At 39.6% G+C, this 20,221-nt stretch overlaps 1 long non-coding RNA gene and 1 pseudogene across 2 annotated transcripts in view; both read right to left on the minus strand.

Annotated features, from left to right (window-relative positions):
* Positions 1-13,727, minus strand: part of LOC140527180 (uncharacterized) — a 41,600-nt gene extending 27,873 nt beyond the window's left edge. For both annotated transcript variants that reach the window (XR_011974710.1, XR_011974711.1), the window contains exon 1: positions 13,627-13,727. This is a non-coding gene — a long non-coding RNA (uncharacterized lncRNA). The remainder of the gene's footprint in view (positions 1-13,626) is intronic.
* On the minus strand, positions 685-12,282 carry LOC140530430 (bifunctional methylenetetrahydrofolate dehydrogenase/cyclohydrolase, mitochondrial pseudogene; annotated as a pseudogene).
* Positions 13,728-20,221: the final 6,494 nt, after the last annotated feature.

Raw genomic sequence — 20,221 nt, forward strand, 5'->3', positions numbered from 1 at the left:
AGATGGAGGAGATTGCAAGAAGATATGAGGAACTCAGAGCACCAGTTATGAATTGCCTGGCCTGTATGTCTGTCTACTGGGGAATCCTATGAGAGAGGCTGTCCTTCTTACTGACACTATATATACATATGTGGGAAAGTATGCCCATGTTTTGAGGTGTGGGGAAGGAAGTGAATGTTTTACTGCTATTGTTTTCTGCTATGCCATGTCAGTAAATGCCTTTCACATGATCAGATGATATGTTCTAGCTGACTAGAGTAAAAGTAAACCAGTCAATGGGGGCTCATGACCTATGGTCATTGGAGTGGTGACAGAATAACTTGAACCTGGGGGTACTTAGCCAGAGGGGAAACTAACCTATAAGTGCAAGTTGAAGGGAAGGGAAATACCCAAAAAGGAGGTTCAGTTTTACATATCCACAGTGGCTCTAGAATCAATCCATTTTCTTTTTTTTTTCTTTTTTAAAAAATTGCTTTAATCAAAAATCTGGTTGGGCAAATCAGTAAGCACTGCAAGCTTTCAAAGATTTTCAGGAAAAGCAACGGGGACCTAAGTGGAAAGAAGCAGCAGCCACTGCAAATTCTTTGGTTATTAGGAGAGTGCCAGGCACATTGGGAAGCACGGTGTGCCCGCCCCCGCAAAGGCCCCCGCCCCACCCCCCTTCCCAAAAGTCTGAGGGGGATGTGCCCCAAATAAGCTCCTAGCATCCCCCAGAGCACAGAATGTCTCCGAGTCAAAGCTGCTTTCAAGTCTGGGTTCTTTTTGTTACAGTTAATGTGTAGGACTTGAACCTTGACGTCAAACATGAATTTCTTTGTAGTCAATTCCAGGACACTAACTCCCCACACCCCACATGGAGAGGACCAGCAGGACCTGTTTTCAAAACAGCCATTTCCTGTTGGCCAGCCCCAGGGATGCTTCTGAGGCTCATCCCACCACCCAACAGAGGAACTCTGGTCTCAAAGAGTGCCCACCTTTGCCACAGCATTTGCCACCTGTGGGTGTGCACTTATGAGAACCAGCAGACTATCATTTCTTGGGGTGTGGAGGGCCCGGCTAAGATGTTCCAGATTACATGGTGGACTCGCTTTCCCCTTCCTCTCAACTACTGAGTCTAGCAAGTTGAGACTGTAACCTCTAGGCTTACTTCAGGGGACCATGGAAGAGGATCCAGAGGATAATATAAGACAACCTAATTTTATCAAGTCACCACAATAATGCAGTTCCTCCGACTCAGTGGTGCACTGAGTCTCTTGTGGTTCTATGTGATATGGGGGCCTGTGCCTCATGTGTTTTAACATCAATGGCCTCAGTTCAGTTTTCCCTGGGCAGGGCTGCAAGAGCCAGAACCACCCAGCAGTCATCTCAGCAGGGGTGACAAGGGTCTCTGAGCACATACAGCTGCCTATACTAATACCTTCAATAAATAGCCTGACTGCAAACAAAGATCAGAAAACTATCTCAGTAGAATAAATTAAAATATTGCATTTATATCGGCCTGTTTTGCTTTTTTAAAAAATTACTTGGAATGTTTTTTTGTGTTGGTTCTTTTTTTTTTTAAATAAAGAGACCCTCATTAAGAGGTGGCTGCTGCAAACTGTTTAGCCTTCACCTCCCTCTCCTCAGACTTCAACAACTTCTTTGCAGCAATAATGGTGTTCTTCATCAGCATGGCAACTGTCATGGACCCCACGCCCCCAGGGACCAGTGTGATGTAGCTGGCTTTCTTCTTGACTTCTTCAAAGTCCACGTCTCCCACTAATTTGGGATTGGCAGTGATGGGATCATGAACCCTATTTATCCCCACATTGATGACAGCAGCCCCTTCCTTGATCATGTCTGCTGTGATCAGATTAGGGATACCTGCAGCGGACACTACGATATCTGCAAGAATCGTGTGGTTCTTCAGCGGCTCCTTGGGAGTGTAACGGTAAGAGATCGTCACAGTGGCATCCCCGCCAGGCCGTTCATGTCTGCCATCCGTAGGTAGCCACAGTGCGATGGGCACGCCCACATTCTTGGACCTGCCGACCTGCCAGCCACCACCACGTTTTTCCCCAATGTGGGAATGCCCGTCTGCTTAATGATCTCCCACTCCCCCCAGGGCGTTGCGAGGGTCATGGAGTACTGGTCCAGGGACATGTGCCCCACGTTGATCCCATGAAAGCCATCCACATCCTGATCTGGAGTCACAGCACTGCAGACCTTTCTCTCATTGATGGGTTCAGGAAGAGGGAGCTGAACCAGGAGGCCATCGACATGGTCATCATCCTTGAGCTTACTGATTCAATCCAGCAGCTCTTCCTCTGAAATGGAGGCAGGTTTCAAAATTGTTCCACTGCTGATTCGCACATCTGCAGCAGCCTTGGTCTTGTTCAAGACGTAGGAGTGACTTGCAGGGTTTTCTCCCAGCAGGACAACACTCAGGTGGGGCCTTTGGTTACCTAAGGCGACCCACTGTTCCACTTCCTGCTGGGCCTCCTGCTTGATCTGCTGGGCCAGCTTCTTTCCAGACGAGGGCCGCTGGAGCCGCCATCCTGCCGCCGGCAACCAGACGGAGTGCGGACCGAGGAGAGAACTACGCTTGCGGCCACCTCGCTGGCCCGAGAAGGCGAATCAATCCATTTTCTATGGGCTAAGTGGCCTAAGAAAAAATGGCCCAGCACTTCACTGGACTGGGCAAGATACCAATGGAATTTGCCACCTGAGAATGGTCCCCACAGGTGGTGGTGGGGTGGTGCTGAGATGTTATTTTTTTCCAGACATTTCTCCAGTATATTTGATACCTTCACAAGCTCACTTGCTTTATTGTCAGCTTGAGAATATTTTTATTGATGGCAACCTGAGAGCTACAAATAAAAGTGGAGAGAACTATTCAAAACCCCCTAAAAATAAGAGTGAAGTTATGAATTTGGTCCATGACAAATAAAATTCTTAGGCAACATAGGCCATTTAATTAACAAGGGACTTGTTGTTAGGAGTTAACTAAATGTGAAATAAAATTTTTAGGTAACATAGGTCATTTAAATAATAAGGAACTTGTGAACATCACCAGTCAAAAATGAGTGTTATGGTTTGGTAATAACTACAACTGGCTCGAGCACTACGTTTATAAGTAGTATCATATTTCCCACCATCGTAGTTGAATATTTTTGTTTGTTTTTTTTATGATGGAACATATAAGGTCCCTGACTTTTGTAGGATAGCTTTCTCAATGACTAACATAAAGAGATGCTTCTGGAAAGGTACACTTGGGAGCACACATACCAAAAGCTCAACAATATAGAGATGATGAGCATGTTCGCTGCACAAGGATTACCTGTGTAGCATCCTCTCTGAGTCTCCTTCCCCAGCCTGCCCTGGGAAGCCCAAAGGTTGGGCTCCTAAGGGGCTGACAACTCTCAGGTTCTAGGGGTGACCTTGTGATGGTATATTTCTCTCATTGCATTTCCTGAGTTCTCACCACTGTGTTTACCATTGATAATCAGCTAGCAGACTTTGCATTTGGCAAAATCATTTACTAAGATGATGCACCAATAATAGTACAAAACATTCTCCACCAAAGTCTGGGTGCATTCTTCACAAACACATACCACATCCAAGGGAAAAGTGGTCTCTCATTTAACGTGCAGCAGTACTGAGGCACATCCATAAGATACTTGTATAACAAAGGATGACTCATAACTCCTGGTGCTTTAGAGCCTGAAAGTCTTTTCTTAAGTGCATGCCTAGCATTCTTTTCTGGAGAAAAGAGTCCTACTTTTTGTTGCTGTCTCCTTCAAATTACTCTATATTTCTCCTTCTCTCTCTTACAGTTGGATACATAGTCCTACTTGTCTAATCTCTGATACTCAGTGGAGGAGAGTGAGGGAGAAGTAGGGGGAAAAGTACCAAAATTTTGCTATTTTCTTCCCACCCTCAAGAATAATTCTGTCTCAGGGCCTTTTTTTCCCCCATGTGAAACTAAACCTATTATGTAAAAATTTGCTATTCTTTTAAAATATATAATAAGCTTATCATATACATTTCTTTTTTTTTAATTTTTCTTCTTTCCTCCCCCTTCCTCCTTTTCCCCAGGAGATGGCTACAATTAGACACAAACATGTATGCCTGTGTAAAATTATTCTATACACATTTCCGTTTATCAGTTCTTTCTCTGGGTGCACTGAGCGTTTTCCTTCATGTGTCCTTTGTAGTTAATTAGGGCATTTATTTGTTTATTTGTTGCTTGCTTGCTTGTTTATTTTCCAGGTTTTTGACTCCAACTAATAAACTCCACACTAGAACGCTACGATTGCGGGACTGGTGAGCTACAAATTGACTTGTTTTTATAACTAAGCCCATGGGTGTAACTTTATTCTTTTAACCCTCACAAGACATTTCCTGTATGTTGTCATCTACCTTTTATCCAAAGCTCTATAATCCTCATACATTGTAAGATTGTAGAAAAATCCCATAACTTCTACTATTTTGTTAATAATCCTCTCACTTGATAAAGGGTATCAGGACGTACAGTCTTCTTTACATATTAGACACTAATCATTACACTTTAGGTCCACTGATTATATTGATTAAGGTAAAGGAGTAGACTCTTGTCCTTTATGCTTAGTTATCTGCCGTTGGGTTCAATCAGTATTGGTCCTTCCTGGTATGATGTCCACAAGTTTCTAGTGAATGTTATCATGTAATATTACATATCACAGTTATCTGCTTTTGTCCACATCCTAAATTGTAAGTTCCATGAGGTCAGGAATCGCTCTTATTAAAACCTTGAAGCCATTTCAGTGGTTAGCATGGATCACTCACCTGGTAATAATACGTATACACCTAGTAAAGATACTTAGGGTGTAATATGGTATAGTTTAAGAATACCGGACTTGGACTTATTGTCTCCAGTACTTATTAGCTGTGTAACCATATACAAGACAATCTCTTCCACCTTCAGTTTCCTCCTCTGTAAAATTTCTTACATGGCTGTTTTAAGGATCTAATGATTTGTAAAGTGCTATACAGATGCCAACTATTATTTATGTATTGAAATATTGAAGATCTGGAAGTTACACTAGAAGCTATTTCATTCAAGCCCTTTGTTTTATTGATGGGGCTCTGAGTCTCAGAGAAATCAATGGCTTATTCAAAGTCACTTAACTGGTTAGTGGCCATGAAAGGGGATAGAATGAAAGGGATGTGAGATAGATTGTGGAGGTAGAAATAAGACCTGATACCTTATTAGATCTGTGGGGTAAGAGACAGTGACTAACAGAGGATGACTCTGAGATTACAAACCTAGAAGGGTGGAAGGATATTGGTACTGTCAACAGAGAACAGGAAATTTGGAAGAGGTGTGGTTTTGTAGGGAGGAAGATAATGAGTTGTGTTGAAAATATTAACTTTAATAATAAATCATTATTTCGAGTCCTCCAAGTATGGGTTCAGCTGACAGTTTCTGCCATTAGTATATCCTTGTGTTCTCAAGGGCATCTAGGTGGCTGACCACATTGGACAGAGCACCAGGCCTGGAGTCAGGAATTCCTGAATTCAACAATGGCCTCAGACACTTTATTAACTGTGAGATCCTAGGCAAGTCACTTAACCCTGTTTGCCTTAGTTTCCTCATCTACAAAATGACTGGAGAAGGAAATAGCAAATCATTCCAATGTCTTTGACAAAGAGTCAGATGTAACAGCAACAACTGAATAATAAATATTCCCAAAGCCTCAAAGTGATAATGAAAGACCCTTCTGTGCCTTTCCAGACTCTCACCACTCCTTCAAATATTGGAGTAAAAAAAAATGAAGACCATAGTAGTGTAGCAGCAGAAATATTGGATTTGGAGTTAGAACACATTTGAATTTGAGGATAGATCTTATTTTCATAACTCCAGTATCCAACACAATGTTTGTCAAATAATGTGCACTTAATAAAAACTTGTTGATTGGTCAGTTGTTGGCTGTGGAACCAACTGTCTGCTAATAACAAACTCTACTGCATGGGGAAGATACATCATGAATCCCATTTTAGAGATGCGGAAACTAACTGGGCCTCTGAGAGATGAAAGAATCACACACTTCTAGGTAGAAGAGATCTCTGAGGATATATAATCCAACCTCCATAACTGACGGATGAGTAGAAAGAAACTCAGAGAAGGTATCAAGAGTGACTTGAAGGAGGTCAAATAGGTAGTAAATGGCATTTGAACCAAGGATCATCATTTGAATCCAGGTCCTTTGCTTTAAAAATGACTTATGGAAGGCCATGATGCTAATATTGCTAGAACCAGGATTTGAGCTCAAGTGAAGTTGCGCCCTATTAACTTTGTAATACGTAATTACATTAAGTTTTACAGTAATTCTGGAAAGCATAATAATGTTGTCACCTTTAAGGGTCTTACACCCACTTAGAAGACCATTCCATAATGGACTTTTATACCAGTGCTGTGATTTAGAAAGGTAGTAAGCAATAAATCCTGCAGATGGGAATATGTGGACTCAGAGTATGAATAGTCTGCCTGTGCTCATGATGGGCCAGGCCTTCTGACTATAGGCATGGGTCTTTAATCACTGGAGAACATTGCTTCCATTTTCTTCCTCAAGCTATAACGTCTTAGACTACCCTGAATTACTCCTAGTTATTACTCCCCCAGAGTGCCCTGGGTGTCTGCCAAGTCTCCCTCTTAAATTTCACTTGGCTTTCTTATATAATAGGGGAAGACTAAAAGGACTCTCACACATGGCTTTTCTTTTTTTGTGATGGGAGAAGTTCTGGACTAGGAGTCACAAGTCCTAGGTTCTAATCTTTTTTTAAAAAATTATTTGTTTTCAGTTTGCTACAATCACTTCCAATATATCTTAGATTTTCTCCCCTTCCCTTTCCCCTCCTTCCCTGTGACAGTGTGCAATCTTATATAGGTTCTACGCATACATTCTTATTAAATATGTTTTTACCTTAGTCATGTGGCATAGAAGAATTAAAATGAATGGGAGAAACCATAAAAGAAAACAAAACATAACACAAGAGAAAATGGTCTGCTTCATTCTGCGGTCCAGTTCCATAGTTCTTTCTCTGGATGTGGAAGGCATTTTGCCTCAAGAGTCCTTTGGGAATGTTTTAGGTCCTTGCATTGCAATGAAGTAGTAAGTCTACCAGAAAAATTCCTCACACACGGTGGTTGTTGCTGTGTACAAAGTTCTCCTGGTTCTGCTCCTTTCACTCAGCATCAGTTCATATAAGTCTTTCCACGTCTCTCTGAAGTCTTCCTGTTCATCATTTCTTATAGCACAATAGTATTCGGTTATGTTCGTATATCACAACTTGTTCAGCCATTCCCCAATTGATTTACAGTTCCCCTCGATTTATAGTTCTTGGCTACTAGGTTCTAGTCTTAACTATGCCACTAATAAGCAAGAAAACTTTGGTTAAAATGTTTCACTTTTCTGGGCCTCAGTTTAATGAGGGGGAGGACAGATTGTTAAGAATCTTCTCAACTTTTAAGTTCAAATAGCCCAATATATTCAAATATATTGAAATGTTCAAATGACATTTATATATTCTTATCTGAATAAGTGTTAAGGCATTAATATCACTTCCATTTTGCAGATAGGAATCTGAGGTTCCCAAAAGGGTAGGTGACTTGCTTATTATGGTTACATAATTAGCAACTGCCAAAGGTAAGATATGAGGTATAAATGCAAGATATAGGATTTCTTGATATCTTGTCCAGCACTCTGTCCATCACACCAGAGGTGTCAAACACCTGGCGTGGTGGCCATATTACTAATAATACTCACAAGTGAGGGGGGAACCAGATTAAAATGTAATTGGGAAATAATAAAATAAACAAAAATGCTATAGGACGTTGATGATGTTAATATGTGGTTTTATGAACTATAGAGATCCTTATATATGCTTAAGGGGCCCCTCTTTCTATATGAGTTTGGACCCATGCTGCCTCCCTATGAGACTAGGTCCTATGAGCATCAAATTCCAACATATTCTAAAGATCTTGGTTATTTGATGACATTTCTCAAACCATTAACAAAATTCATGCCAATGTCCCTTCTCTGTCTCAGAGTTAGTAAAATAATCTGTAATATTGATTATTTCTCACTGAAAATACAAATTAATTCCTATTTTCTCCATCAGAACATTCTTTTGATGGGCATACTAATATATGATTGATAGCACTGAGATTTATATAACACTTCTGGAAAGCAGTTTAGAATTAGGAAAATAAAGTGGTTAAACCATCCATATCCTTGACCCAGAGATCTCAATGTTAGAAACATAGCCCAAAGAGATCATTGACATAAAGAAAACCTCCATATATCGAAGTGTCTATAGCAGCACTTTTTGTGGTAGCAAACAACTGAAAACAAGGTAGATACCCCATCTACTGGGGAATGACTAAACAGATTATGATACATAAATATAACAGAATATTATTATATTGTTAAAAAATGATGAACATGATATAAACAGAGAAGCATGGACTTACATGAACTGATACAAAATGAAATAATCAGAGGAAAGAAAACAATATACACAACAAACACTATAAATGGAAAGAAAAAGAACCGCAATAATAAAAAAGGAGTGTAGTAATATTATTAAAATAACTTGGCCTCAAGGAAGAAATAGGAGAAGATGCCTTCCCCAGTTTCTTTGCAAACATGTAAGGGAGCTCCAGGGGTGAGGAACCTTGCACATAATTTTAATTTTTTTTGACATATTGATTGACTTTGGTGATTTTTTTCCCCTTTCTCTCTCAGAGAGAGAGAGTAATATATGAAAAAATTAAGGTAATGTCAAAAGAAAAGATATCAATATTTTTTTAAAGAGCATTCTTTTGAATTTTTGTTCCTATCTTTTGCCAAGCAATAATATTAGTCCCTCATCTACCCAAGCTGTGAAGATTTCTTACTGACCCATAGGGGGAAAGACTCAGAAGCTGAGGGCTCCTAAGGGTCCACTCTGGGAAACATTACTCTGAATGGTTTTCCTCTATCAACCTTTAAGAAAGAAGGTTAAGGTTGTCATGGCCCTTCAACTCCTGCCAGGCAAATAGACTCTTCCAGGGCATAACTCAAAGTGATCATTAACTAAACCATATGCTAGTGCCCTAGAATAATGAATTCATTTCACTCTCGTTAATTGACTTTACCTGGGTCACCACAGGATTGGTTCCTATGTACTTAATAGTTACTAAGAACCAACAGTGAGCTAGACATTAAGACCTATTGCATGCCCAGCATGTGGGGTAACCATGGCAACAACAAAACAACAATGGAGAAGCACGTAAGTGGTGGTGAGGGACCAGGGAGAAAGATCAAAGCAAAACTCAGCGTGATAGGACAGGGACACCTGTTTTTCCATTAAAAAGAATCTTTGGCCTTAGCTCGGACTGTTCTGCACCTGCTCTTTATTTGTAATTTATAATTGCAAAGGAGCTTAGTGGCCATCTATCCCAACCTGGGGGAGATGGCACAGTAGAGTTGACACATATTCTGGAGTCACAGATCTTGGGTTCAAATGCCACCTTTGATGCTTGCTGCCTGTATGACCTTGCATAAGTCTCTGGGCCTCAACTTTAAAATGAGATTGGGTAGGATTGTTGAATTAGACAATCCCCTTCATATTTACAGATGAAGCAGTGGAAAACTGAAGACACTGGCTTACTCAAGGTCACACAATTAGTAATTGACAGGGATAGGATCTGAACCTGCATCCTTTGACTCCAAATTGTTACTCTTCAGTCTTGTACAACTCTTCATGACATGTTTGGGGTTTTCTTGGCAAAAGATAGTGGAGTGGTTTGCCAGTTTCTTCTCCAGCTCATTTTACAGATGAGGACATTGAGGCAAGCAAGGTTATGTGACTTGCCTAGGGTCACACAGCTAGTTAAGTGTCTGAGGTCAGATTTGAACTCTGGTCTTCCTGCCTCCAAATACAATACCTGGAACTCATTGATTTATCTTCTTATCATAGTAGCAGTAGATTACTTGCCATTTCCCTTACATACCCTCTACTTTTCCATCACCTGTTGAATTGCAAGTTATTTTTAAAAACACAATTCTAATGTTGCTTCCTCCAGGAAGTTTTCCCTGGTCCCCACAGTGGATGATGATTTTTCTCTCATCTGGGCTTCCCTGAGCATTCTACTTATACCTTTATTATGCCCTTTTGTGTGTGTATGTCTGTGACCTTCTCTGTAATTTATAGTCAGAGAGAGTAGCATTAAAAGAGCAAGTGATTATCCACAGTTACACAAGCAGAACATATCAAAGGCAAAACTTGAACCCGGGTCTTTGTGACTCTGAGGTCAGCTCTCCATATACCATTCCATACTGGCCTAGGCACTTGTGTACTCATCACTGCCTTTTCGTTGTTGTTGTTGTTGTTGTTCAGTTATTGGTGTATGTGTAAGCTATTGTGACTATAAATCATTTAACCTCTCTCTGCCTTCATTTCTTCATCAATAAAATGGAGAAAATAATAAAACCTATCTCTCAGAATTGTTGTGAGGATCTTATGAGATAACATATGTAAAGTGTTTTGCAAATATTCAATCTCTATTTAAAAATTAGCTATTATCATTATCTAGACTTGCTATCTTCCTTAGCACATAGCCCAGAATCATATACCCACTAAGCATTTAATATATGTTGATTTTTTTTTTTAATGTGGCCTCTACAGCAAGGAGCATGTTGAGAGCTTGATGGCATTGCAGCCGGAGGCAATCCAGAATAAGGGAACAAAGCAAGGTCATAGTCTTAGAAGAAGAGTTCAGGCCAAAAACAGCAGAAAAAAGCAAGTTTGGATTAGAGGCGTGAGGGGGTGGTAAAAAAAAAATACCACCAGAAAAAACAATACTTCACTCTTAATCGAAATTTTACAGGGTTCCAAGAGGTTTGAAGGCAAGAACATTCTCTCAGTCTTTCTGCCAGTAAAGTATCAATTTTCAGTAGGAAACCCCCACTGCCTCCCTCTTCCCTCAAGCCTCCAAAAATAATCCTCCCAAACCCAAGCACGAAAGAAACCAACCACACTGTAACATTCTCATCTCAGGTGGAATGGGGCCTGTTAAAAATTGGACAGTCAACTTTGTTCTGATGTTCTCAAACAGATTGATTTTTTTTAAAGTTTGTTTAGCATTCTAAATGGAGATCAGGGCGTTTGGAAGTTCATCTGTTACTGGAAGTGTTGGGCTACTCCTGGACTGAACGCTGGCCTGAGAGTCAGGTTCGTTTTCTTTTTAGTTTTAACACTGAGTAGCTGAGTCAAACTCAAAAAAAAAAAAATTATTGTTTTATTCACTGGAAATAAAGGAATGAAAGACTTCCAGGCATAGAGGCTGGCCTCAGGAGTCCAGAAGAACTGGATTCAAGTCCTAACTTGACCACATACTAACTGGGTGACCATGGGCAAGTCCCTTAACCTCTCAGTGCCCCAAGCATTTCTCTAAGACAATATGTTAGTTGGCTAGTCACTGAGCATTTATTAAGTTCCTATGGTGTGCCAGGTACTAATATTAGGCCCTTAATAAATGCCTACCAACACTTACAGGCTGTACCAAGTGCTAGGGATACAATGGTAGGCAAAACAATTTCAGCCCTCAAGTACCTCACAGTCAAATGGGGAAGACGTCATGTGAACAGGCTTGTACAAACAAGATGAATTATTGAGCTGCTTTGGAGCTTTCATGGTGGGAATTCTTTAACCTCTTAGAGATAAAATCAGGGGGCAACTAGGTGGCACAGTGAATAAAGTGCCAGGCCTGGAGTCAGGAAAAATCATCTTTCTGAATTCAAATCTGGCCTCAGACATTTACTAGCTGTGTGACCCTGGGTAAGTCTCTCAACCCTGCTAGCCCCAATTTTCTCATTTCTAGAATGAGCTGGAGAAGGAAAAGATAAACCCCTCCAGTGTCTTTGCCAAGAAAACCCCAAGTGGGGACACAAAGAGTTGGACATGACTGAAAAATGACTGAACAAGATAAAAATCATAGGGCTGGACCAAGAAAGTGCAAGGGATGATTCCAATGAATTTCACTGAACACTTTCCAATTTATCCCTCCCTCAAATAGTTCAACTTCTAAAGTCAAGTGAGCGAGTTCTTTGGAGGCCAGAACTAGTGACTTCATAAATATGAAACAGTACATGTTATTCTGATAAAGTTTGGCATCTCTCTATCCCTACTAACTTTCACATTAGGTAGAGGCTTACATTCTTCTGACAACACATCTTTTGGAAAACTTCTGTTAATATGAGGACTTACGGTGTCCATGGAGGCAAAAACAGTACATGATGGGTTTTGCCTAAGTACGTGTGTATGCCTGAGCATGTGAAATTTTTGCTCCCACCCAGATTGTCAGATGGCATTATCTTCTCTCTTTTTTTCTTTTCATTCTTAGGAACCACGTAGTTGGATAGGGACATAATTTTAGAAAAGAAAAATAGTAACTTGGAGGTCCTGACAGGTTTACTCTCTACAGATTTGTTAACATACATTTCCACTAGGATAAATTTAAATTCAGGGCCCCTAGTAAAAACTCTTGGTGCTTGAGCGTACTAGGGGAAATGAGCAAAGGACTTGAGCAATTGGATATGTCTTACTACTTTTGGAGAGTTTTTTGACCCACTACTCCCAGATATGTCCTCACTAAGAATTCTAGGTGTCAGCTTTCTTTATGAGATCTAAGTTCCAGTAGGTTCTTTAAGTGGCTGAACAAATGTTCTCCCTTCCTTAAAGTGCCTCTCTTTAAATTCACCTCAAAGGATATTTTCCACTCTAAAATATGGGGCCTAGGAATGTCTTTGCATTCATCCAGCTTCTTGCAAGCTCTTGGTGAATAGTATGTTTCTTTCCCCACAGAGGTGTTCAGTTATATAGGCCCTTCTTAACCTAGGCAATATCCTCATCATCTGCATCTCTTCTCAGACCTCATGAATCCCTTATGAAGTCAGCTTGGACTCGGGCTGCATTTAAAGCTTTTCTCTATACCTCTGGAAGGCTGCTTGAGTTTTACTGAAGCTGAAATAGCAGTTTATGGTCTGCAGCTGGTTTCAACTACTTGAAAAATCCAGCCAAACTGGAAAACAAGAGGGTGACTGTTCCCCTACACCCACAAAGCACAGAAATCATGTGCTGCTCTGAGGTTGGAGGAAAATCAGAGCACTACAGAGCTCTGAACTATAATGGATGGCTCATTTCTTAGAGGTGGAAAAAAAGAGAAAAGAAACAGTGGACCTAGTTCACACAAAAGAACAAAGGTCTTAGAGACAGTCAAGATCTCTGGACTGAACAGCAAAGCAGGAGTTAGTTTGATTTACAGAGACCATATAGGCTGTCAACCATTTTCTGAGGATCCAGTGGGCACAGTATTAATTTTCATTTTGAGGAAAGGGACTTCGTTTTTCATTCCTGCCATTGATTTTAGAACCAAGTCCCTTGATGCCCTCTTGCCTAAATCCATCAAATCTCCCACAATACTCCTGGTTCATGCAAATTACTCATTACAGAAAAGCAAAATAAAAACTTTAATTCACTAACCATTTTAGCAACAGTCAACTAGGTAGATGAATCTAAATAATTTCACAAAAGTAGTTTTTTGCTGACAAACATACGTACCCTGGATGGTGAGCAAAGTGAGGATGGGAGGGGGGTTGGCCAGTTGGGGTGCACCAGGCTTCAGACATCAGAGTTGTCAAGCTGTCAATCAGCTCCCACTGACAATGACTCCAGCTATGAAAGCTCTCACTCAATCAGGGATTTTTTTCCCCTAAGTCAACAAAACGACACTATCTATTTGACCAGGATGACTGATATTTGTAAAAGTAAATGACTCACCATTTTATACTGGGGCAACAGCTATCCAATGTAAAAATGTATGATTATAAATAGGACTCATAGAGAGCAAAATAGTTTTTTGTGAGCTAGCACACACACACACACACACACACACACACACACACACAAACACACTTTTTTTTTTTTACACCCCTGTTCAGTAATTTTATCCATAAAGTAACATGAAGATCTGGACTAAGATGGTACCTGCATGAATAGAGAAAAGGGGTCACATGTAAAATACATTGTGAATGTAGAAATGTCACTATTTGGCAACTCCCTAGATACATGGGGTGAGGATTATAGTTTTAGATAATTCTGAAGTCTGTGGTTCTTCCGTCCTTCATTTTCAAAGAGGACCAATGACATCACAGGGCGATGTTTCGACTTGGCCATATTTATTAGAACCTGGTCAACTGAAATTACAAAGTTAGGATTCTGGAGGAATGGAGAAGGATGGTGTCTTTGACAGAAACAAGGAGGTTTGGGGGAAATGGTAATGAGTATTATTTTAGACTTGTTGAGAGTGAGATATTTCTGAGAAACTGGAGTTTGAAATGTCAAGTAGGCAACTCATTTATATCTTAGTGGATTTATCCTAGAAAATTGCACTTAATAGTTAAGTGTGCAGACCAGGGTTGTATAGTTATTGGTAGAAGTAACATTCAAAACAAGGTCTTCCTGTCTTCAAGGCTCGAATACTCTCCATCACATCCCAATGTCTCTGCAAGGGTTATATATAATCTTATCTATAGATGAAGGAGCTTTCTCATAGAGATGAAATGTCTTCCCCAGAGTGAACAGTTAGCAAATGGAAAGGCTCAAACTCAGGTGCTCTGTAACTCTGTCTTCTTTTTCACCACACTGAATCTTCTATCAGTGTGACTGGGTTTTTGAGGTTCTCTAGTTTGGTTTGTAATAAGCTGAACTGAGGATGAATAAAATGATAAAATGTTATATTTGGAAGAGACCTTGGAGTTAAACTAATCTGATCCCTTCATAAAATTCCTAAAATAATAGGGAAAAATAGAAACACACAAGGAAATACCTTGCAAAGAACTGGTTGAAAAGTAACTCCAATTTCCTTGGAAGCTGGCGTATCTTCAGACCAACCAAAAATAAACACATACATTTTATGAATAAAGTTATTTGAGAAATGCCAATTGTTTTGTCTAATGATGCTAAAACATTAAATTTTGACAAGAAATTAGTTTTGTAACATTTAGGCCAAACCAAATGTTTCTCCATATCCTGGCAGAGTGTCATTTAAACTTTTCTTAAAAAAAAATTTAGGTTTAGTTTCTTCTAAGCTTTTCCAGTTAGCACTATCATTTAATTTTAAATTATGATTGGTAGATGGGAATTTTCAAATTGCTACCTTAAATTCCTAAGAAGAATCTGACAACTTGTAAATATTAGAGAGAATGGGTGTTTGGGAATAGAAGTCAGAATTACATTAGAAAAAAAATCCAGCAAACACACATACTTCAGACCCTAGCCTGTCTAGCACAAGTAGGCTCTTGAGACAGGCTTTGAACTGACTTTTTGTGTTTGCCAGGATATCAGTGGATACTGCTGACTCCTGGACAGGCTACCATGGTACTTGTGTGCAAGATAATTGCTGCACATGTTTTTGTTCTGTAGACCTGTTTACCCTGAGTCTACAAATCAAATGCTGGAGAAACACATGCCTGCCCTGGTGCCTTCAAAGGTATATTGATTTCTAAACAGATTCTTTGATAAATGACCGTTCTGCCTTAGGGCTTGATGTTGACCTTTAAAGGAATGATTGATTGCTTACTTGTTGGAGGTGGATTTCCCCTCCCCCCAATTATTTATCTCCACCTATCTGCTTAAATGCTTAAGCAGAAGCCAAAGTTAAATGTATTATTTTGTAAAATAAAGTTGATTCATTTTACCCTCAGGGCCTGAATAGTTGAGCTAGGAGAGTTGTCAGCTATTATCTGGTCTAATCTCTTCATTTTACACCTGTGGAAACAGACCCAGGAAAAACTTCTGGGAATGTCCCAGAATGACTCGCCCATGGCCACACCAATTAGAAGCAGATTGGAACCACAAGCTAGATAGGATAACCCCCTCGTACACTGCTGTTTCCATTCTCCCATTAGATGAAAAACACATTTATTTACATTCACATTATTGGTTGGTTGGTTGTAGTCCTTCGTTCTCAAAGACGACCAAAATGACATCACCGTGATAAAGTCAAGTTTCAATGTGTATGATTGTGGCTGATCAGAGCAATGGGAGCTCAGAATGCTCTACCACAAATTGGACAGAGATAGTCCCTGTGAACATTTGGGGTGGATACTCCAAATTTGCACATCCTACGTTTCCTTTGTGCTGTTTCAATTCTGTTATGCTTATAGAGCACAGCAACTTTTCTGATGTGGGCACAACATGCTGAGTGGTCCTGTGCCAGTGTCTCCCATGACGCACAATCAAATCCACAGTTCTTGAGAGAGACCTTGAGAGAGTCCTTGTATTGCTCCTTCTGAACACCATGTAATCTCCTGCCCCATGCTAGTTCTCTATAAAATAGTCTTTTTGGCAAGCGTACATTTTGCATTCGAATAACATAGCCAGCCCATTGGAGTTGTGCTCTCTGAAGCATAGTTTGAATGCTTGGAAGTTCAGTTCGAGAAAGGGGTACGGGTGATATCTTTTTATTCATGTGTAAATTGGATTTAAGTGAGTTGAGTTGCATGAAGTCATCAGACTCACTCTCTCCTCCTGAGTTGTCATAGTCCAGTGGCAGGATAGGGTCAAGATGGCTGGCGATGGCTCAGGATGCAGTGGATGACCTTGGCATCTTTGGTGTCTAATCATTCTCTATGCACTCCACATTGCCTGTTTCAGCAGCCTTCATAGCCATTGGAACAAATTGTTCTCATCTGCCCATTCCACCAGGGGAAGTCTTCACATGCTTGGGGTAGACACCCCCCTAACTCACCAATGAGTTTGAGACCCCTTGGTTACCCTCAACCTGGTTTAGCCTGGCTGCCAAAACAGTTTACCAGGGTGTGGCCATTGAGCATGCTGCAACTTCTTGGAGCCACAGGTAAGCGTTGAGTGGAACAGGTGGACACCAGAGGTGGAAAGAGCCCTGAAAAGGGCTCAGCAGCCATCACACCAAAGGTACTGGTCCTCCCTGAACACACCCTACACCCCACATTCCTATTTACTGAATACCAGGTGATTAGTTAGTAGGGACATCTGTGTGGAGTCATTATAGAAACATTGAATACTATTTGATTGGGCTCTTGTCAGCATACATAGAAAAACATCTATATATTGGTATGGACTAAATTATGAATCTCACAAATGATTTCTTCGATATAAGATAAATATTCCCTGGCTCTGCCACTTTCTACCTATGTGACTTCGGGGAGAGTACTTTAGCTTCTTTCACTCCGTTTCCTCATCTGTAAAATGAGTATATTGCATTCTAAAGGCCCCTCCAAATTTAAATCTATTATGCTTCAGCTGAAGTTAAAAAAAAAGGCAAAAATAGCGATCATGGTGGTAGACAAAGCAAAAGCAAAAATATGCCTAATTAAAGAGATAAGCATTTTGATTAAAGGTACCATAGACAATAAAGTTATATCAAAATTTTTTATAGCAAGTTTCTCCAATAAAGGCCTCATTTCTCAGATATATAGAGAACTGAGTCAATTTATTAAATAAGAGCCATTCTCCAATTGGTTGGTTGGTTGGTTTGGTTCCAATTGATATATGGTCAATGATTATGAATAGGCAATTTTCAGAAGAAAAAATGAAAACTATCTATAGTCATATGAAAAGTTCTCTAAATCACTACTGATTAGAGAAATGTAAATTAAAACAACTCTGAGGTACTACCTTACATGTATCAGAAACTATAAACGCTGAAAGAGCTGGTGGGAAATAGGTATACTACTGCACTGCTGGTACAGTTGTGAACTGGTCCAATTATTCTGGAAAACAATTTAGAACTATGCCCAATGGGCTGTACAACTCTGTATTCCCTTTGATTTGGCAATACCACTAATAGGTCTGCACTCCAAAGAGATCAAAGAAATAGGAAAAGGATCTATATGCATAAAAATATTTATAGCAGCTCTTTTTTTGGTGGTAAAGAACTGGAAACTGTTGGATTGCTCATCAATTGGGGAATGGCTGGATGAATTGTGGCATAAGATAGTGATGAAGTACTATTTGCTGTAAGAAATGGCCAGGATCATGGTTTAAGGAAAACATGTGAAGCCATAATGAACTGATGCAAAGTGAACTAAGAAGAAATCAGCAGATCGTTGAACATAGTAGCAGCAATGCTGTGATGATCATCAGTGAAAACTTATCTACTTTGATAAATACAATGATCTAAGACACACTTCCAAAGGACTCATGATGACAAAATGTGATCTACCTCCAGAGAAGTGATAAACACCGAAGACAAAATAAAGTATAATTTTTCTCATTTTATTTTTGTTGATTTTTTTTTTGCAATATGGTTAATATGGAAATACATTTCACATGCTTTCATATGTATAATTGCTTGCCTTCTCAGTGAATGGGAGGAAAGGAGAGAATTTAGAACTCAAAATTTGAAAAGAATTTTTAAAATAAATAATAAAAAAATTAAGTAGCAAATAAGTACAAAGCATTTTAAATATATATTTTAATTTTCCCCAATTACATGTTAAAATAATTTTTAATATATTTTAAAGTTTTGAGTTCTAAATTCTCTCATTCCTTCTTCTCACTCCTCTCCCCACTTCCTGAGACAGTAAGCAATCCAATATAATTTATACATGCGCAATCATGTAAAACATTTCCATAATAAATCATATTTTTAACTTAAAAATATATATGTGAAAAGAACACTGGCCTAGGTACATGGGATATTTGGGTCCTAGTCTTTTCAAAACTTCAAATTCTAAATTTCTAAAATAAGGGAGTTTGACTCTGTCAGGAATGGGAAACTGAAGGTCACATGTGGCCCTCTAGGTCCTAAAGTGTGGCCCTTTGACTGAATCCAAACTTCACAGAACAAATCTCCTTAATAAAAGGATTTGTTCTGTAAAACTTGGACTTAGTCAAAAGACTGCACCTAAGGACCTAGAAGGCCACACATGGCCTCAAGATCACAGATTCCCCACCCCTGTCCCATATAATCTCTAAGGTTCTTTTCACTTCTAACATTCTGTGATTCTGTCTTCTCTTATTTCTTTGCCATAGATCACCCATAGACCACACCCCTCTCATCATGGTAATCAAAGAACCAAATTGGATAGGTCTTTTATCACTCATCCCTGTCAGCAAGTAGCCAGAGAATGTGTGTCTTCCCTCTCTCCCTCCATCCTACTTAAAATATGCTCTCTCTGTTCCATTGACAGTGTTCCAATCCACCAACTCTCAATCACCTACAGATATTGTGGTTCTTATTAAGTCATGTCTGACTCTTTGTGACCCCATTTGGGGTTTTCTTGGCAAAGATTCTGGAGTGATTTGCTATTTCTTTCTTCAGCTCATTTTGTGGATGAGGAAACTGAAACAAACAGGGTTAAGTGACTTGCTTAGGGTCACACAGGTTGTAAGTATCTGAGGCCAGTTCTGAACACAAGAAGATGAGTCTTCTTGACTCCAGACCCACAGCTTTATCCACTGTGCCACCTAGTTGCCCAGAAGAAAGGATCACTTTCTCTCCTTTTCAACCAGAGAAAGATGATTGCCTAGTATAGAGAAGATAATCTGCAATACTGATCCTTACAATGGACAGATAAGAGTAAACTGGTGAAATATGGATAATATATATTGTATGTACATATAAACGTATATATAAATCTTTAAGCAGGGCTTCTTCCTATATATTGGAAATATAACCTAAGTTTTCCAAGAATATTTTACCTATGTATTATCTGAGACAATAATAATTCTCTTTTGATCATTTAATGGGAGAATCTTCCATCATCTTACAATTATATCCTGTTTATGAACAAACAAAATGTTTACCTTACCCAGCGAGGTGGGTAGTATAAATATTATTATCATCACCATTTTAAAGACAAGTGTGGTTTAGTGGAAAGAAAACTAGTTCTAGCATTAGAGAAACAAAGTTCAGTCTCCTCTAAAGATAACCCTGAACATATTACTTACCCTTGTTAGGTCTCAGTTTCCCCATCTGTAAAATGAAGTGTTGGACCAGCTCAGGGATCAGAACACTATGGGACTACCTGTTTTTGGAAGGTCTACATTTTAAAACATAATAATTTTGCTTTAAACATGTAAAAACTATTCTTAGCTCGCAGAAGTACAAAAATGGGCAAGCAGGTCAGATTTGGTGGCCTTTGGTCCTTAGGCAGAAGTTTGATTAGTT

Source organism: Notamacropus eugenii, chromosome 2 (genome assembly GCF_028372415.1).
Source record: "Notamacropus eugenii isolate mMacEug1 chromosome 2, mMacEug1.pri_v2, whole genome shotgun sequence".
NCBI lineage: Eukaryota > Metazoa > Chordata > Mammalia > Diprotodontia > Macropodidae > Notamacropus > Notamacropus eugenii.